Consider the following 20,178-nt stretch of genomic DNA (forward strand, 5'->3'; position numbering starts at 1 on the left):
ACCCATTTTACTTTTAATCCCTCACTTTGATTTTAGTCCATAACTAAAACTTAAGCTAACCTCATATTATATATTTAAGGTTTGTCTCCCCACCAGAAAGTGAGCTTCTCATGGACATTAACTTCATCTTTTTTATTTATTATGTTATCTCATGGAAATAGAATAGTGCTTGAGGCAGAGAAGAAAAAATTTTCCATTCAAGTGAAATGTTCCTCTTCTTTTTTGCTGCCAAATGAGAGGCAATTGTCATGCAGTATTGAAGACATGGATTTAGGAGCCAGATTTTCCATGTTTGAATCCCAATTTTGTTATCTGCTGTCTCTGTTTACATGGTGAAGTTACCCAACCTCTGTGCCTCATGTCTTTTATCTGTAAAGGAAACTGTAAAATAATACGGCTTCAGTAATATGACTGAGAAAGCCATAGGAGAATAACAAAAACCTCCTCTTTTTTTTAACCATACACCTTGAGAGCTTATCTTGAACACCAGTTACTCTTCTAAACCTTTTACAAAATAATTTAATCTTCTACTTAATTCTATGAGGTAGCTATGAGGTAGAGCAGTTATTTGATCTTTTCCACATAGAAACTATTATAAATTCAATTCCCTAATTTCAGCAGAGTAACAGAATACAAGTTTGCATCTTACATGTACTATCTAATAAATGTTAGCAGAGGGACCGTTTCACCTGCAGTCAGCACAAAGATACTGTCCATCGAGAGCTGGGTCTCTCAACCTTAGCACTGTTGACATTTTGGGCTGAATTACTCTATGTTTTAGATGGCTATCCATGCGTTATAGGATGTTTATCAGTATCCCTGCCTTCTAATCACTGACTCCAGTAGTACTACACCATTAGTTACAAACAAAAATTCATCCATAATTTCCCTGTGGGACAAAATCACCCCATTGGGAATTACTGATATAGAGGCTACACTGTTCCACAGAATCCAAGACTCCCACTGGATACTTTTTCTCTGGCAGGTTATAGAAAAAAGAAATTATGGAGGATCATATTGGATGTGTAGGGGTTAAGGTTTGGAACTGATGTGCCCCAGTCATACTCACATTCCAATGGCCTGAACTCAGTAAAAAATGTGTCATCATTCTTCAAGGATATCTTGGAACTGTAGTTTTCCTATGTGCCAAGGAGAAAAATGACACAGGGTTTGAAAAATAAAGATCAATTTTCTTTTGCCAAAACCTGCTTTTCTGCTCATCAAATACCATTCTCTTCCCACACCACACATTGAACATATTCTTTTCTAAACAAGGCCATTCAGAGTTTCATTATTCACTGCACCCAGCCATAGTCTAGCTCCTGTAGGTGGAACACTTTATTCTACTCTGATATGGAAATGTCTTTTTATGATCCAGTGACTTTTGAATTCAAAAGAAAATTGTGTATAACACTACACTACTTCCCTAACCAACATATAGTGGTGGAACAGAGACAGTTTACCTGTAATAAACCTTCTTTTTAGAAAGGAGATTTGGGAAAACAGATGAATCTATGTTTTATAGAACAGTGAAGAAGTTAAGGGAAATTTCCTTACTTAGATTCTCCTTCTTTTCACTTTTGCCCAGTATTCTTTATGACTCCAGGCTACCATTTCTGGGAAACTCTTCCTTGTCTATCTAAAATGCTCATTGCTGGGTTTGCCATCCTTTGAAGCTGCCCAGGCTTCCTAGACTAATTCTTTCCTAAGGGTTGTTTAAAGAATCACAGAATAGTCATAAGTTTAAGACCAGATTCTTGGATTCTTTGGCAATACAATATCCTCAATAACTTGGTAGTCTTCTATCTATTTTTTCTGTTAGTTCCATGTACCAATAATCACACTCACTGTTCTTTACAAGAAATAACTCTCAAATATTCTAATATATTTGATTCTTGTACTCCATGCCTCCCCATTTCACTGCATGTTTCAAACGTTTCCAAATTGGAAGCTATTTAGTTGGAAAATACCATGTCTTTGTTCTAATTTTTACTGTTGCACAAGTTTAAAAATTCAAAGGAATGATAGAAAAATCAATTGATAGTTGACAAAGATTACACACACGAACACATCCACATGATAACTAGAAAATTACAGATTAAGTTGATGAGACATCCAATATCCATGCTGCAGATTGTAATTAAAGTACCAAAGTTAAATAAGAATAAGGTTATCAGTTGGGATGGTTGGTGTTTTAGTTTGCTAAAAGCTTCTGGGAGCAATATACCAGAATGGGTTGGCTTATATAATGGGAATTTATTAGGTTAAACGCTTACAGTTCCGAGGCTGGGAAAAATGTCCAAATCAATACATCAGGCAATGCTTTCTCCCTGGTTGGATGCTGGTGATCCTGGACTCCAGCCAAGGCCCAAAGGTGGCTCTGCTGGTCTCTGCCTTCTCCTCTAGGTTCACTTTCTCTCAAAGTTTAGCTGTGGGTGATGAGGCACATGGCAGGGCCCAATGATTGTCTGCTCCTTTCTCCCGTCTTCTGCAAGCCTCTTTGCTAGTTCAACTATGGGCGACTCTATCTGTGGCCTTTCTCCTGGATTCATTGACTTCAACTTCTAGAGACTGCAGCTTTTGTCTGTGTCCGTGGCTCTATTTTTCCTACATTTATAAAGGACTCCAGTATGGAGATTAAAACCCACCCTGGGCCATGCCCTACTGGAGTAATCAAATCAAATGTCCCTTAACTGATTTAATCTAATCAAAGGTTCACAATAGTTTCAACATAAGAACATAACTTTCTGGAGTCCACATAAAAGACTCAAACCAACATAGTTGGGAAGGTTGGGAAAGTTGTCAATAGTCTAGAAACTATTTGAATAACATTTGGTAGATACAAATATGATGTATCATGATCGAAAGAAGATTTCAAAATGGTTAAATTGAACCTCAATTTTTGAAAATTAATAAGCAAAGGTGATACAAATAGCACTATTTGTTCCACAACACCCATTCCTAGGATATGTTGGAACAGTAACTTGTTTATTTGAAGCCCAATTTTATACAAAAGAAAAAAGTTTGAATTAAAGATAGATCCTCAGAGACAGCAGAATTTGGTTGTTGAGATGATCTCCCAGAAGAGGTGCATTTGCTGGGCTGTTTGTTAAATGACAGGCATTGGTGGGTTGGTAGAGAGTTACTCTTAAGTGATTCTTTTCGTATGCAGTGTAGGACCTGTTTTGTCTTGTGGTTTTGGCTCTTAAAAAATCTATCTCAGGAAGCAAACTTGGCCCAATGGCTAGGGCGTTCACCTACCACATGGGAGGTCTGCGGTTCAAAATCCGGGCATCCTTGACCCGTGTGGACCTGGCCCATGTGCAGTGCTGATGCACGCAAGGAGTGCCCTGCCACGCAGGGGTGTCCCCCATGTAGAGGAGCCCCACGCGCAAGGAGTGCACCCCGTAAGGAGAGCCACCCAGTGCGAAAGAAAGTGCAGCCTGCCCAAGAATGGCGCTACACAGCTGACACAACACAGAGAGCTGACACAACAAGATGATGCAGCAAAAAGAAACACAGATTCCCGGTGCCGCTGATAAGGATAGAACTGGTCACAGAAGAACACAGCAAATGGACACAGAGAGCAGAAAACTGGGGATGGGGTGGGGGATGGGGAGCGGAGGGCGGACAAATAAAAAAATTTTTTTTTTAATCTATCTTGCCACAACCCATTACTCATATACAATATAATAAATGATCAAACTATGAAAGGACATACAAAAGAAAATCATCTTTACTATAATCCAAAAGACAAAATTACTGCCAATTTGCTGTAACAATTTCTAAATGCTCATTCCCATTTCTGTGCTAATTTTCTTGTGAACCTGAAACAGATTTTATGGACTGGCCTTGGTCTGTGGTCAGCAATGCCTTAGGAAAATATAGGTTTCAGGAGTATTTTTGCCCTTAGGGTCTGTTTTACCATGTGTGGCTCTGCTCTATTCCATTTGTTGTATTGGGAAGCCATTTTTTAATTTTAACTTACATGATAATTTTTTTTTTTCTAAAACCAGGTAATGAGCCACCTGGGATTTTAATAAACAGCTCTCCCTTATTATGGTAGCTGATAGAGCCAGAAAGAATTTTGGTAATCAAAGTTTCTGAGCCAGAATTCTAAGCACAATCCTGGAAGGCAATGAATGGGGAGTACCCCCTTGACCTGTTCTTCGTCTATTACCAGAATGTTCTCTTTGACTCCCTTGCATAGTAGAGGAGGATTATAACCCAGGAATGTTGCAGTTTAGCTGTTATTAAAAGTGATCTTCAAATTAACAAATTAGTATTCGAAGTGGATGACAGGACATCTACCTTCTTTGTGGAGATGAAAATCATAACAAGGGAATACAATAAAAACTCTACATACATACTTTAACAGCTTAGATGAAAAGAAAAAAAAATTCTTGAAAAACACAATCTGCCAAAACTCATCATAATTTAAATAACTAATTAAATCATCCTATAACTATGAAAGTAATCTACTTTATGGTAAAACATTCAAAAATAGAAACCTCCAGGCTGAGAAGAAATAATACCAATTCCACAAAATCTCTTCCAGAAAAGAGAAGATTGGATATTCCACAAATCATTTCATGAGGCCATCATTACCCTGATACAAAGACCAAAAGACAGTACAAGAAAAAACAATACAGACCAATATTGCTGAGGTAAGTATACACCTCAAACATCAAAAATACTTTTTAAAAAAAGCTATTACAGGATTATATAAAAAGATCAAGTAGAACTTATTTCAGGAATGCAAGGATGTTTCTATTCTCAAAAATCAACCCATGCATCCACCTTATTAACAGTCTAAAGAAGAATAAATACATGATCGCATCAATTACTTCAGAAAAATAATTTGGCAAGTCCATCAACTATTTATGATAAAAATCTTCAGAATAAAAGGGAACTTGCTCACTCTGAAAATGAAAATGGTGTCCACAAAAGTCTATAGCTTATATCATACCTAATGGGGAAAGATTAAATATTCTCCTACTGATTGGAAACAAGGCAACAATGCCACTTTCAAGATTCCTATTCAGCATTGTACCAGAAAGCCTTCTTAGTGCAATAAAGGAAGGATGAAAACTAAAAGACAAACAGATTGAAAAGGAATAAATAAAGCCATTCCTAATTGCAGGTGGCTTGATTGCCTATGAAGAAAGTCCTCAGAAATCTGCAAATTCCTTGAACTAATAAATGATTTTAGCAAGGAAAAGTCAACACATGAAAATTAATTGTTCTATATATTAGCAATGATAGGTTACAAACAGAATTTAGAAAAAAATAGCATTTACAATAACTTAAAAATTTATTTAGGTATAAATCAAATGAAATATGTATTAGTATTCTATAGACTGAATACTATAACACTCTAAAGAAAATTTTTACAAAATCTCAACTAAATGAAGAGCTATACTGTATTCATGTATTTGGAAGATGCAACATAATAAAGATATTGATTCTCCCCAAATAGAGGTGTTGACTCTCCCCCAAAGAGTGTTCATCTATGTATTTAATGATGTTCCACATTAAATCCAGTCAGAATTTTTGCAGCTATGGACAATTATATCCTAAAATTTATATGGAAAAACAATGAAATTAAAACAACCAAAACTTTTTTGAAAGGAAGAATAAAGTTGATGGAATCATACTACCTGATTTTAAGATTTACTAAAACAACAGTAATAAGAATAGTATGGTTTTGGTGAAGGGATAGACTCAATATAGATTCCAGAAATAAGCACAAATAAATATGGTGATTATTTTTGACAAAGATACAAAGACAATTTGAAGAATAAAGGACATTCTATTTAACAAACGGAGTAGAAACAATTGAACATTATGTGCAAAAATAGTTTTTAATCTAGACCTAAATCAAACACCTTATATAAAAATTAACTCAAAAAGTATCATAAATCTAAGTGTAAAACATAAAAGTGTAAGACAATTATAAGAAAACACAGAAGAAAAATCTTTGTGACTTGGATTTAGGCAAAGAGTTCTCAATTGTGACTCCAAAATCATGATCCATACAAGGAAAAATTAATGATTTTGACTTCATTGAAATTTAAAACTTTTGCTCTGCAACAGGCACAGTTAAGAGAATGACAAGCAAAGCTATAGTCTGGGAGAAAATACTTGTGAATCACAATTCTGACATCAGAGTGATTTTTGGTATATATATATATGAAAATATAATTATTTCAGACATAAAGAACTATCAAAACTCAGCAATAATTAATAATCAAATGAAAACTGGTCAAAAAAGTTGAACATTTCACTAAAGGAAAAGGATGGCAAGTAAGAACATGAAAAGATTTTCAAAATCATTAAACATGAGAAAATTGAAATTAAACCATGATAATATACGACTGCACATCTATTAGAACAGCTAAAATAAAAGCTTTGACAATGCAAAATATTGGCAAGGATGCAGATCAATTGGAACTCAGTTTGGGTGGAAATGCAAAATGGTACACAACTCTAGAAAACATTCCAGCAGTTCCTTAAAAATTGAAAGCACTTAGTATACAACCTAACAATCCCACTCCAAAGTGTTTACCTAAGAGATATGAAAACAAATATTCACACAAAGACCTATCCATGAATATGTATAGCAATTCTCTTCATAATTGTCAAAAACTGTAAACAACCCAAATATTCTTCAGGAGGTGAATAGGTAAGCACACGGGCACAGCCATATGGTGGAGTACTTCTCAGCACTAAACTGGATGAAGTAGCAACACTCTCAGCAACTGATGAATCTCAAGTACATTTTGAGAGAAGGAGCCAGTTTCAAAAGGTAAAATGGTGTGTCATACCAATTGGATGTCATTCTCAAATATACAAAATATAGATCCAAGGTTCCCATGGATTAGGGGTGGGGGATAGATTGTGACTACAAAGAGACTCACAAAAGAGAAATTTTAGGGTAATGGAAAACTTACCTCTTGATTGCAGTGGTGGTTATAAAAGATATGAAGTATCTCATATCGTTTACCATGGAACCACTGTATACTTGCAATATTTGAGTCTCAATGTCCTCTGATATTAGAGGCATTCCAAAACAGAGAGCCTCTTTGACAGCCTGGAAAGGCTGATGGTATATACATTTTCTGAGGCTTCTAGTGTTTTTTAAAAACAGAGAAGTTCTTTGGGCAATATCCACAATATCAGAAGATGAACTTGGTAGGTAGCAACTCTCTGCAGAAGTAAGGAGGCTGAAAATTGTGCTACATGAATGTGGTAATGAGTGTCATCTAGATAACCTGCAATTTGATCCACGACATTGATTTATATTTTTGCCCAAAGTCATCTGGGAGAAACATTTAAATCTGCAGAGGGGATTTGGAGGGTTGATTGGGAAGTAGGACTTCAGTATATTTGGTCTTTTGGCTTCCTCAAACCACATTATATATTTCTCTTACATAATAAGTCCTGACCTTTTTGACAGTGTACAATTGGGCTCATCTAAAAGCATCTTATTAAAAAGAATCAGAATTTAATACAGCAGGATTTCACTTCCAAATTACATACTGCCTGATTGCTAATCGGTCCCAAATGTTAGTCAGCAATTTATTGAACTTGAAATATCTATGCCAGCTTAAAATATAAAATGTAGTCAACATTTTAAAGCCCATATTTTAGGACATTTAATTTTTAAAGTTCTAACTGCATATCATTTCAAGGTAATAAAATTCCTATTATTTTTAAGAAATATTACTTTATTACTGTTGTAAAATTAGCATATGCTTATTATAAAATCATTCAAACATCACAGAAGCTTAAAAACAAAAAGACTAACCTCATCCAAGCTTCCAGCAGTGCATAGAAATATGCCTTCTTTGGGAAGACTAAAGCCAGCCTTGAAGTAGTTCCTTCCAAACTGAACTTGAGTGATGTGGCCACACTAACTGCCTGCACAGGGCTCCCAAGTAAAGGAACACATCAAGCAGTTTTGCACTTAAATAGCTATGGCACATGTTCTTAAAAACATATTAGAATCAAAATTGAGGAAAAGAATATCGGTTTCATCTCTGTCTTAGTTATGAGAAATACCACACACCGGCTTGGCTTACACAATGGGAATTTATTAATTTATGGTGGTTTTGAGGGATCAGCAGGGTGATACATTTTCTACAAAGAGTGTAACATTCTTTACACTGCTTTATGGTGCTGGCTGCCAATGAGCTCTGGGGTCTCTTGGCTTGCGTCCCTCCCTTGTGTTACATGGCAGCATCCTCTCCTTTCTCTTCCTGGTTCCCACTGATTTTCAGATTCAGGCTCCTCCCATGGCTTTTTCCTCACTCTTTGCAGTAATCTGGGTCAAGATTCAACCTCATTCGACTGGGACATACTTTAACTAACTAAAAATAATATCTCCAAGAGGTCCTATTCACTATGGCTATGGCTACAACTATGACTGTGATGATGATACGATATGGTATGATATGGATGTGGATATGGTATGGGTATGGATATAGTACAATATGATATGATATGGATATGGTTAAAATATGGATATATGGTATGGTATGGATAGGATAGGATATGGATATGAATGAGATTATATGGATATGATATGGACGTGGTTAAGATATGGATATGGAAATGATATGATATGATATGATATGATATGATATGATATGATATGATATGATATGATATGGATATGGATATGGTTAAGATATGGATATGACCTGATCTGGATCTGGATATGAGATGATATGGATATGATATGGATATGGATATGAATATGATATGATGATATGATATGGATATGATATGGATATGGATATGGGTAGAGATATAGAATAGAGATAGAAGTAGGCATAAGGTTGTCTTTCAGAGTGTAAATAGTCCAATAAAGTCAGGGAGTAGGCCCAGCAGTGTACAAAGCTGGCAAGTTCACTCTCTTGAGGAGAAGAGGGTTGCACACTCAGAGAACACTGTGACTTCTAGAACGTGATGAACAGGTGACTTACATAGGCTTCGTATGAGTGCTTGCCTAGAATTTGGGCTCTCTGCTGGAGGGGAAGTGGAAACATGAAAGATAAGTATCAGGATGGCAGCATGAACAGAGGCACATTTCAGGAAGTTTTATATGATGAGGCTGAGATAAATACACGCCCAAGAAGGAATGTCTGAACTCAAGTGGTGAAGAAGGAGAGGAGGGAGTGGTGCAAGCAGCATTCAGGGAGTGGGCACTTCCTCCGGTGGAGCGGAGCCTGGGTCTATGCAATGCTTCTAGAGGTTTCTTGTCTTCAGACGCTTGTCATCCACGCATTCTCTACCTTGTCCTCATAGTGAGGGCTTTGATGGGGATTTCGACACAAGGGGCCCCACTCATCTCAACAGCACCGGCACCTGAAGAACAGACACATGTCTTACAGGTAGAGAGGCCTTACCTTGATAATGAGCCAGTGAGGTCATTGGGACTTTTGGGGAAAATTACTGGTTTCTTATGCACAGTTCAAATTCTTCATAACTCACTGGTCATAAGCCTTTGACCTAGTGAATGTGTATGCACACATATATAGCTACATACACAAAATACATATATATATCTGTAATTTCTGTGTTTATAAATACAAACACATACTTGTTTTTCATCTGGAAGAATATGTAAGAGACTGTCCAAACTCTCCACCTTCATTGCGTTTCCTAAATCAGGTAGCATTTTCTTTATATCCACTGCACCCCAGTTATTTAACAACTTCACCATTTGTATCTCTGCCCAATGCCAAAGCTCTCTTTAAATTACCTAGGTCCTACTGACCTTGCCTACAGATCATATGCTGAGCCCGAGGTCCACAGTCATTTGCCAGAAACTGCCTCGTGTTAAACCGCTCTGCCTACACAACCTGTCTCCTGTCAGTTGGCCTCTCTGTCATTCCTGAACACATGCTGCTTGTTTTTACTACCTCTGAGCTGTTACCTCTGAGCTGGGACTCTATCTGCTTGCTTACGTATTCTAGAGAAAACTGCAAGGTTTGCTTCTCACTGAAAGGAAGCTTTCTCCAATCTACCTCATCCCTCATGCCGAGTTGGAATTCAGGTTCCCAGACTCAGTGTTCATAATACATTGACCCTAATAGATTTTGTTCATCTTTCAAAACCATTCTCTTGTGATGATTTCACTCTTGTGCTTTCCTTAACCTCCAGATAGTAGTGTTCCTTTCCTACTGCATACAACACGTGCTCTTCGTAAGTCTTTCTATGGTACATATTGTGATACTTTGTGATTATGTTTCTTTTCTCCTCCTCAGGGACAAGTGCGTAAAGGAAGGAAACCATGTGTTAGTTATATTTGGTTATATATGCCTGGATTGCAGGCACTTTGCCTGGATTACAGTGAGATCTAGATGAAGTGTCTTGAGCTTTATTTCAGGGATAGCTGTCATTTCAGATTTCTAAAGAGTATAGTAAATTATATTTAATTCCAATAAATAATACACATCTGTATATCCTATCCACAACCCATAAAATACTTCTCAACCCTATTTGACATGATTAAACAAGTATAAAGCAAGGAGAAAGTAACATAAATGCTGAAAACTAAGGACATTTTCCTTCAAATGACAGAAGGATTAAATTATTTCTGAGCTAAAAGGGAGTTTGGGGGCAAATTACAGCAATAGACTGGAATCTTAATCATGGATTTCATTCCATATGAACTTACCTTAGCATCCCAGTAAATAAAAATAGCCCATTTTTCATAATAGCTTTGTAGCTGATGGCCAAATACAGAAGAATCAGGAGATTGTTTCAATATAGAAAGAATTATATCCAGATCCAGACAGAGATTAGAAACTAGATAATGGAGATGGAAACAACAGAAAAAGAAGAGCCTTGGCACAGTCACTTCAACAAATAGATGAAAGAAAACTTTGGAGGTGAATTTCCATGTCTCATACTGGCAGTGCCTTTTGCCTTGTGCTCATAATCCACCATCAATATCAACATACTCATCAATTCTCAAATTTAAGGCATTATTCATGGTAGAATTCTCCCTTAACATGACTGGGCTTTGGGAATAGCCATATCTACCACTACTAAATGAATTCAGTAAGGTTGCAGGATCCAAAACCAGCATGCCAAAAATCAATTGCATTTCTAGATAGTGACAATAAACAAGAGGAAAGCAAAATTTAAAAAGGCAGTATCACTTGCAATTGTTTCAAAGAAAATTATATACTAGGCATAAATAGAACAAAGCATTGTACATGATCTGTATTCTGAAAATTATGAAATGCTGATGAAAGGAGTCGAAGAAGACCAACACATTTGGGAAGACGGATTGTGTTATATGGCGGACGACTCAACATAGCAAGGATATCAATTCCCCCTAAATTGATTTATTGGTAAAAATCATTCCTAAAAATATCTCAGCATGTTTTTCTAGACAGAGACAAGTTTATTTTAAAATTTATATGACAAGGCAAAAACCCGATATTAGCCAAAACATTATTGAAAAATAATAAAATGGGAGGGATCAGTCTTCTTGATATTATGCTTAATATATAGCTACAATAATCAAGAAAATCAAGTAAAAACTGGTGAAAAGGTAGACCTGTAAGTCCATAGATACATAAATAAATTAATAGAAATAGATACAAAAATATGCCAAATTTATCTTTGCCAAAGGTGCAAATGCAATGCAAAGGAAGAGTGGTAGCCTTGTCAGTAAGTGGACATCAATCCATAAGAACAAAGGGAACTTCCACCTAAACCAATGCCTTATGCATTAGGGTGATAAATTAAAATCTAAAAGGTAAAACTAGAAAACTAGAAAATTGTTGGGAAGTTGTTAGACCTGATGCCAAAAGCATGATCCATGAGGGGAAAAATTGATAAATTGGACCTCATCAAACTAAAAAATAATATTGCTGTAGGAAATATCCAGTTAAGAAGATTAAAAGACAGTCTAAGACTGGGAGAAAATATTTGCATATCCAACGAAAGCCTTGTATCTAGAATATAGTAAGAAATCTTAAAACTTAACCATAAAAAAAAAAAAGAAATCCAGGTAGGAAATAGGCAAAAGATATGACCAGACAGTTCATCAAAGAGGATGTACAGATAACAAATAAACAGGTGAAAAGATATTCAGTTTCCTTAGCAGGGAGAAAAATGCAAATTAAAAACAAAATAAGATATCACAACACACCCATCAAAATGGCTAAAATCAAATCTAGTGTTAACCCTGGGTGCTGGATGTGCAGTTTCTGGACTACTCCTGCCTTGGTATTGTGGTATTGGGCAGGTAAAATTGTTCAGCCACTTGGAAAGCAGTTTGGCAATTGCTTTCAAAACAAAATTCGGACTAACCATATGACCCAGCATTTACACACTTGGGTGTTTAGAGAAGTGAAAACTTATTTTCACACAGGAACTGGTATATGGATATCACTGCACCCAAATGTTGTTCAATGGGCTAACAGTTAAACAAACCCTGGTGTCTATGTCATGGACAACTACTCAGGAATGAAAAGGAATGAGCTAATCATGCACGCAAAAACTTGAATCAACATCAAGGAAATTATGCTGAGTGAAAAAAAAAAAAAGCCAATTCAAAATCAAAAAACTTCACATGAATTCTTTGGGTATTGCAATTCTGCTCTTCACAAAAGACTATTTTTCCCTTCTCCAACTTCGGAATTTGAATGAGTCCAGCCTGGGTCATACTCGAGTCAGGCATTTATTCCTTCTTTAACAACTATTTAGTTGCAAATTTCTGAGCAGACACAAAGCAATGAAAAGTTGTACAAAATCCCTGCCCTTATCCTTCAGGCACACATCTCGTAGAGTACATGAATAATAGACAAATAAATGTGCAAGATTTTGAGAAACTCATAAAGAGAAAGCAGAGCACTATTTATTAATAGGGGTTCTAAAGCACTGCAGAAATATTTCTATTTTAGGTAGGCTCATCACAGTTGTAATCTCTTGAACAAATGTTAGGTAAGGGAAGGAGGGGTCATTAGGTTATTGTACAATGAACTGTGGTTGCCAAGTTCCTGGGGCAGGAACGTTCTTACCTAGATTGAGGAATAGAAGGACTAGCATGGCGAGGACGAGGCAAGAACTGTGCCAAGAGAGTAAGAGCGGTATGGCCAGCAGGAGATGAGGTCAGCAAGGATCAATTTTGAGGACCTTGCAAACCATGGAAAGAGCTTTGGATTTTTTTTTTCTTTGAAGTGTGATGGAACACCCTTAGAAAGTTTTGAGCATGGGAGGGTTCTGCTCTGATTTACAGTATGAAAATCATGTTGGCCACGGCAAAGGGACATTAGTTAGGAAGCTATGGTGAGAGAAATAACAATAGCTTGTATAAGGGCAAATATGAATTTAAGAGGGAAACTGTGTTTAATTTTCTCTGGTGACAAAAGAGAAACAGACACCCCACCTCCTTTTTCCAAGCACGCTTCCTTTAGAGAACAAGCAGCTATAAATCCTATCTCAGTCCCTTTGATACGTAAGGAAACCTCTAAAAAAGCTAAATAGTCCTCTCAGCAGCTTCACAACTCACAACATGTTTTTCTTGAGGACCGAGGATGCTTCTCCTTGAGAAGGGAACATCGAGGAAGATAAAGCCCCCATCTCCTCATCTGCAGGAGGCTGAGAGTGTACAGGCCCTTGGTTCCACGTCTAAAACCACCTGCTTCTCCTGGATATGAAAAGGTTTATTTTCCTTCTGGATAAAGGCAATCAACTAACACAGATGGCCCCTCCAACTACCAGGTCAATTTAGGACGTACTAAGTGTGACAAATGGTGCTATCAAGTCTGCTACTTGAGGCCTGGTTTTCTCTAGCTTGAGAACATGCACAGAATGGGCCGCGTCTTCCTGGCTATTGAAAAGGGTGAGATTTCTTCCGGGCTTTGCAGTCTCTTCAGTGGATTGCCAGAGACGTGCATCAAATCTGGTTTAATGCTTAGTCAGTAATAAAGCTATTTTCTTTCTCTTCTAACTTTGTGAAGATGCTTTCTAGATAGCCAGAAATTTTATCTTTATTTTCCCAACTCTTGGAAACATAAGAAAATATCAGAAAATAGAGTGACGATTTTCTTTGACATGAATTTTAAAAATAATTTGTGATGGGTCTGGTTGACTTCAGAAATGCACTTGGGTTCAGATATATGCTAAATACTTAATTCCGGGTGTTTGTTAGAATATTTTTCTCTGACAATTTGCTTGGACATTTTCATAGATAATGTTTGCTTTTGACCTTAACCCTTCTATATATTAATATATCTTTAATTTTTTTTTCATATAATATATATTTAGCAACTAAAATCCAAAATTTATTTATATTTCCTTAGTTTTTACCAAATTTCCTTTTTCTGTTCCAGAATCCTATCCAGGATATGATATTACATTGAATCATCATGTCTCCTTAGGCTCCTATTTTTTAAATATATATATTTTTAACAGAGAACTTACAGGTTTACTGAAAAATCATGTAGAAAATACAGAGTTTCCATATACACCCTATCCTTTATTAACACCTTGCTTTAGTGCGGTAACTTCATTACAATTGATGAAGAAAGAATATTATAATTGTACAATTAACTATAGTCCATAGTTTACATTAGTCCTATGCTTGTTTATTTCCTAAATTTTTATTCTAGAAACATATTTTTATTTCTAATACCAAATTGTATATGCTTAACACAAAGTAGCTGGAGTTCTTGTGTCTCCACCAAATGCAGTAATCTCTGCAAATTGCCATTAAGCAATTAGTATTATTAAAATAATTACACCTGCATTTGGTTTAGTTGAGGAGTAATTGCCCAATTTCAGCCACAATTAGACACTTGGCTCCATTTTTCAGGCACAATTTCACTGTCATGAGAAACAAACAAACAAAATAATCTGTGGTAGTCGCGCCCTCTGCCTGCTAATGAGCCTGCCTCCTGAACAAGCTTTCGCTCGAATACTTTAACCAAGTGCTTAGATCACCTTGGGAATCTCTCCCGACGGTACAAGGGAGATGACTTCCCAGGTTTGAAGGTTCAAAAATGGGATCTGAATAACTGAAGTACTGGTACACTGTGAGCAGGAAAAAATGGACTGAATCCTTTGATTCTGAACACATGACCTTCTCCTGTTGATGTTAACCGTCGAGATTGCCTGTGTCTCCACACGACGAAGACAATGCATTCCAGAATCCAACAGCGGATGGCGGAACCGGGCTTCGCTGCCCTGACGTCACACACCCCTGGACAACGGTGCGTTTCACCCGCGCCCAGGGCTCCCGGAAAACGGCGAGAGTTAAGAAACCCCCTCACTGATTCTTCTCCAAAATGCGCCCTGGGAGGGGCTAATCCAAGGGGCCCGCGGCCCTGGCGTGTTCCGCAATTAGCCCCTGTCCCCCACGTGGACCACGCCTGCGCGCACCCAGGTACCCTTCCTCTTTCAGCGCCGCTCTTTAATGAGCCTGAACGCAGCACCTCTTTTATTGCACACTGCGTTTGTCTTTCAGATAACAAACTGATATATGACTTAAACCCAGTGAACAAAGAAGGAAAGAAAAATGTTTATTTCCTTAACTGAAGACCATCATTTTACTATTAAAATAGGGAAAAAAAAAATTTACGTGGCTACCAAAATCAGAACTGTATTATCATTCTTAAAACGAAATCTTGTTAAATAGGCCAATAGCGCAGGCAGAATTATTTGACTCGAAATTAACATTTATAGCAAACGGTTTAATTTTAAATGTTTCTATAAAACACAATGAAAATATGAATTTTTTATAATGGAAAAACTAATGAAAGCAGTGGGAATGATACCCAATAAAAATTCAGTAAAGTTGATTACATAAAAATTTAAAACCATTCATACATATTTATTTCAAGAAATATTTAAGCTAAATGAGAAAGAAAATTATTACCTGTGAAAAATATTTCAAAAATTAAATACTCAAAGATGTCACTATCCTTTATAAAAATGTCTTTCTGCCTACAATGGAGAAGAACCAACTATCAAAAGACTAAAGGAGAGAAAAACAGTAAACTGAGGAAGGAATTTAAATGCCTAATTAGCATTTGAGCATGTTCAATGGAAATGTAAATTAAAATAATGTGATATTTTTCCACCTATTAAATTGTTGATTTTTTCCCATGGTAATACTTAAGTTTGAAAGGTTCTCTCATACTTACTATTTAGGAGGCTAAATTTAAAAATCAGCTAAAGAACAATTTTTAGAAAACATGGTAAGAGTTTAGAAAGACTTTTAATATTTAATCCACTAAAAACAACACAAATATTCCACCCTGAAGAAATAAGCTAAATAAAAATTTTATGTAAAATCAAGTTTTAGTGCTATTTATAACAGAAAAATTAGAAGCAAACTAAATGTCTAGCAATGGACAAAAGTGGTTAAATAAATATTAGCATACTTAAAACTATAATGATATAAAATGAAGCCTTAAAAAATAAGACCATGAATAATTACCATGGGAAAAGTCTCAATATGTAATATTAATGAAATGAATAAAATATGTTTGTGTATATCTGTATACACACATTAAAACATTCAGGAAACCACCTCAAAATGGTAGAGTTTTGGATGAACTTCTTATATTTTTAAATTTTATGCATTTCTGTATTTATATATTTAAGCCTCAAGAAGTGAAATAAAACTGTCACATAAGAGCAGAGTCCTCTGCTCTTCAAAAGTGTTTATTCTGCCAGTGATGGAAAACATGCACCCAGGGAGGCAAAGACCTGCTTGGGTTTCTTTAAGAGAGCCGCTCAGATGCTGTGAAAATGGAAAATGTAGAAGATTGGATTTAGCAATTATTATTTCCTGAAAATAGACCACATTATAGAGTGAGTCTTTGATTTTTATCTGAAAAACCTGCTAAACTGAGTCAGAATTTCCAGATTACCTTCCCAAAATGCCTTTACAGAACTTAGCCCTTTTCTTGTTTTACAGGTTTATGACTGATCTCACACTTTAGCCATGAAAAATTGAAAAGCATAGTGCATGGAGCAGCCTTCTTTGTTGGTGGTGGAAATGAGGCACTGAGCTTGAAGACGCCCCTGTAATCTTTCTTTGAGCAATTATCCTTAAATTCAGTGTAATAGACAAGAAAGGGACATAATTGCGCTTGTTAAATGCAGTTTCCATTTAACCATCTAAGCAGAGGGTAGGAAAAGAAAAAAAACAGTATTGCCAGCTACGAGATATTTTCAGACAATCACAGTAATCTGCATTACAATATTCTCTCCTAGGAAAAAGAGGACCACAATACTGTTCACACACAGCAATTCAATGATAGCCACTTGGATCTGAGGCCTGAAATGTGAACATCTGTTTCTATCATTAAAGCTATCAGAGAGCTGTTAATTACTTGTCTTTATCTATTTTGGTATCTGTAAATATATATTCAGAATCTAGAAAAGTAATTCTCATTATTAAACAATTATATTTCTAATGACACAATACATATCATATGTGCATTAAAGTGTCCATTTCCCTCCTGCACACCTATGGTCATAACAAATATACAAAATCAATTATTCATTTAACATTCTCACTCAGTTTATTCCATATATTCATTTTTTACTTCATATATTTATATATGTGCATATGCATTCATTGCTTATTTCATAAACATACACACGCTCACATAGTAAGGCAAGTACATATATGTGAAAGCATCAACCAGATATTAGAGTTTAAAAACTCAAAAACTCACTGAAGTAAATGGAAAAGGGCCTAGTTCTCTCAAATATACTCCCTTTTTCCCCTCATACATATACATAAACACATATACATACACACATAAACATACACACATACATGCACATACGTACACGTAAAAATACACATACATATACATCACATATAAATACATGTATGCATGTACATATACACATACATACCTACAGCTACACATACATATGTAATTCACATATAAATACATGTGTACACATATGTACACATATACATGCACATACGCACACATATACCTGTACACACATATGCATAGACATAAACGTACACATACACACTACATAGATAATTCATAATTTTCTGTGTTTAAATACAGGGGGAATATAAAGTTGGACGTTTTAAAAATTTCTAGAAAATGCTCATAAGTTCCTCATGTGTCCTAAGCCTATATTTACACTTACAAGGTAGAAGGTAACTAGCAAATAACATAGGACATACTAGAACTCTCCAATGGTTCTGTAATATTGGCTGTTAACTTGACACAGCCGAGGGTAGAAAAAGAGGAGAGGAAAGCATCAGAAAGGGGACTGTAGCCGAGAAAGAGAGGGGGAAGCCTAAAGCAGTATCGGGATAAGGATCGCCGGCATTTGCAATGTGTGGACTTTCGCTCTCGAGTTTTTGCTAGCTGAACTGAGCTCTAAAACTAGCCATCGACCTAGAGCTACCCTTTCAGCATTCCTACTGACTGCGCCCAATTGTCCCCTCCCATGGGTGCTGCCGCTTTGGGGGCGACCCCCCTCATCTAACCAAGCACACCCTCGAGGTCCTGCCTCCACACGCTCCGGGGCTGGGATTAGGACTTGAACCTGTCTTTGGGGACCCAGGTCAGTCCAGAACAGCCCTGGCCAGCTTCTCCGAGGCGAATCCAGCAGGGACCCTCGGTCCTTCCCTGCGCAGCTCGTTTTCTGAGGCACTGCGCAGTGTCAGGGCGGCCCTAACACTGGAGCTACCGCACAATCTCGACTCCAGCTGGCCCTGATTTCCTCTGGGGAGGACAGCAGGGAGACAAGTAAGTGCCGGAGAGGGGCGTGGGGAGGGCACAAGGCAGCAGAAGGACCCCCAGCGGATGCCAGGCTTCTGGGGGGTTAGGGAAGGCGGCGCGGCGGAGGGCATCTGGCCAGGCGGCAGGCAGAGGCGCAGGGACTGCCTGGAGCCAAAGCAGGTGAGCGAGAGAGAGCAGCCAGGGCGGGCGTGGGGCAGACCTAAACTGCTGTGGGGACAGTGTTTTCCAGGACTGCCAGGTGGGAGAGAGGCCACAGGCTTGCAGGAGCGGCAGGGCTCCGTGAGAGAGCAATAAGGAGGGACCTTGGGGGGTCATGTTCTGTGCAGGAAGCCTGCGCGCTCAAGAGACCAGACCCCTGTGTGGGGCCACTTCGTTGGGCTAAAAATAGGAAACCCAGTGTCTATGCTCCTGACGCTTGTGCCTCCAAGTATGCTCTTAGCTTTACTGTTTCATTATGTTTTAACTTTAGATGCCCTTTAAAATATTATGTGGCGAAACATATTGATCTTGTCCTTTAATGTTTTTTATTTTCTCTAAAACTTATATAAAATTTCATTTTCACATTTTAAAAGTTAAACCATCTGAACTTTTAAAATTTAAAAATGGTAACCATTATATTGAAACATCAAATCAGCCATTCTTTTTCTGCTAATTTGAATGCTATACATATAAATATAAATTCATATTTTTGCAATTTGTATAGCGCTGTTTTAATTTTTATGCTTTAATAGAGCACTTTCATTCCTTATAGGTAATACTAATTACATTATTATTAGTTTTCAAATTGCTCTGGTTTTTTAAACATGATGATCGATGATCTTTAAGCTTAATTGGATAAGTGCCAAATATATAAGTCCTTTTGGAGATGGACTTAAATATTTGAAACTTATTGATTTTGGTTAATATTAAATAAAATCATGACATTATTTTTACATACCTATATTGCTGTGCTTTGGAGGTATATTATAAAAATGATATGCCTACAATTTTAGGTAGGAGACAAATTGAGAGTACTCAACTTTTATTAGGAGAATTATTGTACTTCACTTTATTGTGATATACAAGCCACTTAAATGTTATGATGTGGTAAGTTTAAAAGTTTTCTTTGTGTTTCTTTATAATTCTCTGTGTTAAGTTTTATTTGCCCCTTTTGTCCTTTCTTGATGATTTGGAAATAATTATTTCACCCTATTTTTTCCTAACATGTTTAAAAATTAAATATTGTCTGTAGACTTTCCTAAGCACATGTTTATTTTCTCCCTGTTTATAATTCTTAAAGTTTTAATCATATCCATAAGTTTCCTTTGTGGGTTTTGTAATTTCTGTCTTAAAATGCAAAGTCCTCTGTAATTGTAGTGAAAATACAAATGGGAGTTTTCCTTCCATTTTATTCTGTTTCTTAGGCAAAGACTATACACAT

The 20,178-nt window shown here is 36.7% G+C and overlaps 1 long non-coding RNA gene across 1 annotated transcript; it reads right to left on the reverse strand.

Annotated features, from left to right (window-relative positions):
* Positions 1 to 214: 214 nt before the first annotated feature.
* Positions 215 to 15,125, reverse strand: LOC131278835 (uncharacterized). The gene is made up of 3 exons (XR_009186289.1): positions 14,971 to 15,125; positions 1,070 to 1,139; positions 215 to 381 (listed from the first exon to the last, which is right to left on the reverse strand). It is a non-coding gene; the product is annotated as an uncharacterized lncRNA (long non-coding RNA).
* Between the last annotated feature and the right edge of the window lie 5,053 nt (positions 15,126 to 20,178).

The sequence above is a fragment of the Dasypus novemcinctus genome, chromosome 6, assembly GCF_030445035.2.
Source record: "Dasypus novemcinctus isolate mDasNov1 chromosome 6, mDasNov1.1.hap2, whole genome shotgun sequence".
NCBI classification, from domain to species: domain Eukaryota; kingdom Metazoa; phylum Chordata; class Mammalia; order Cingulata; family Dasypodidae; genus Dasypus; species Dasypus novemcinctus.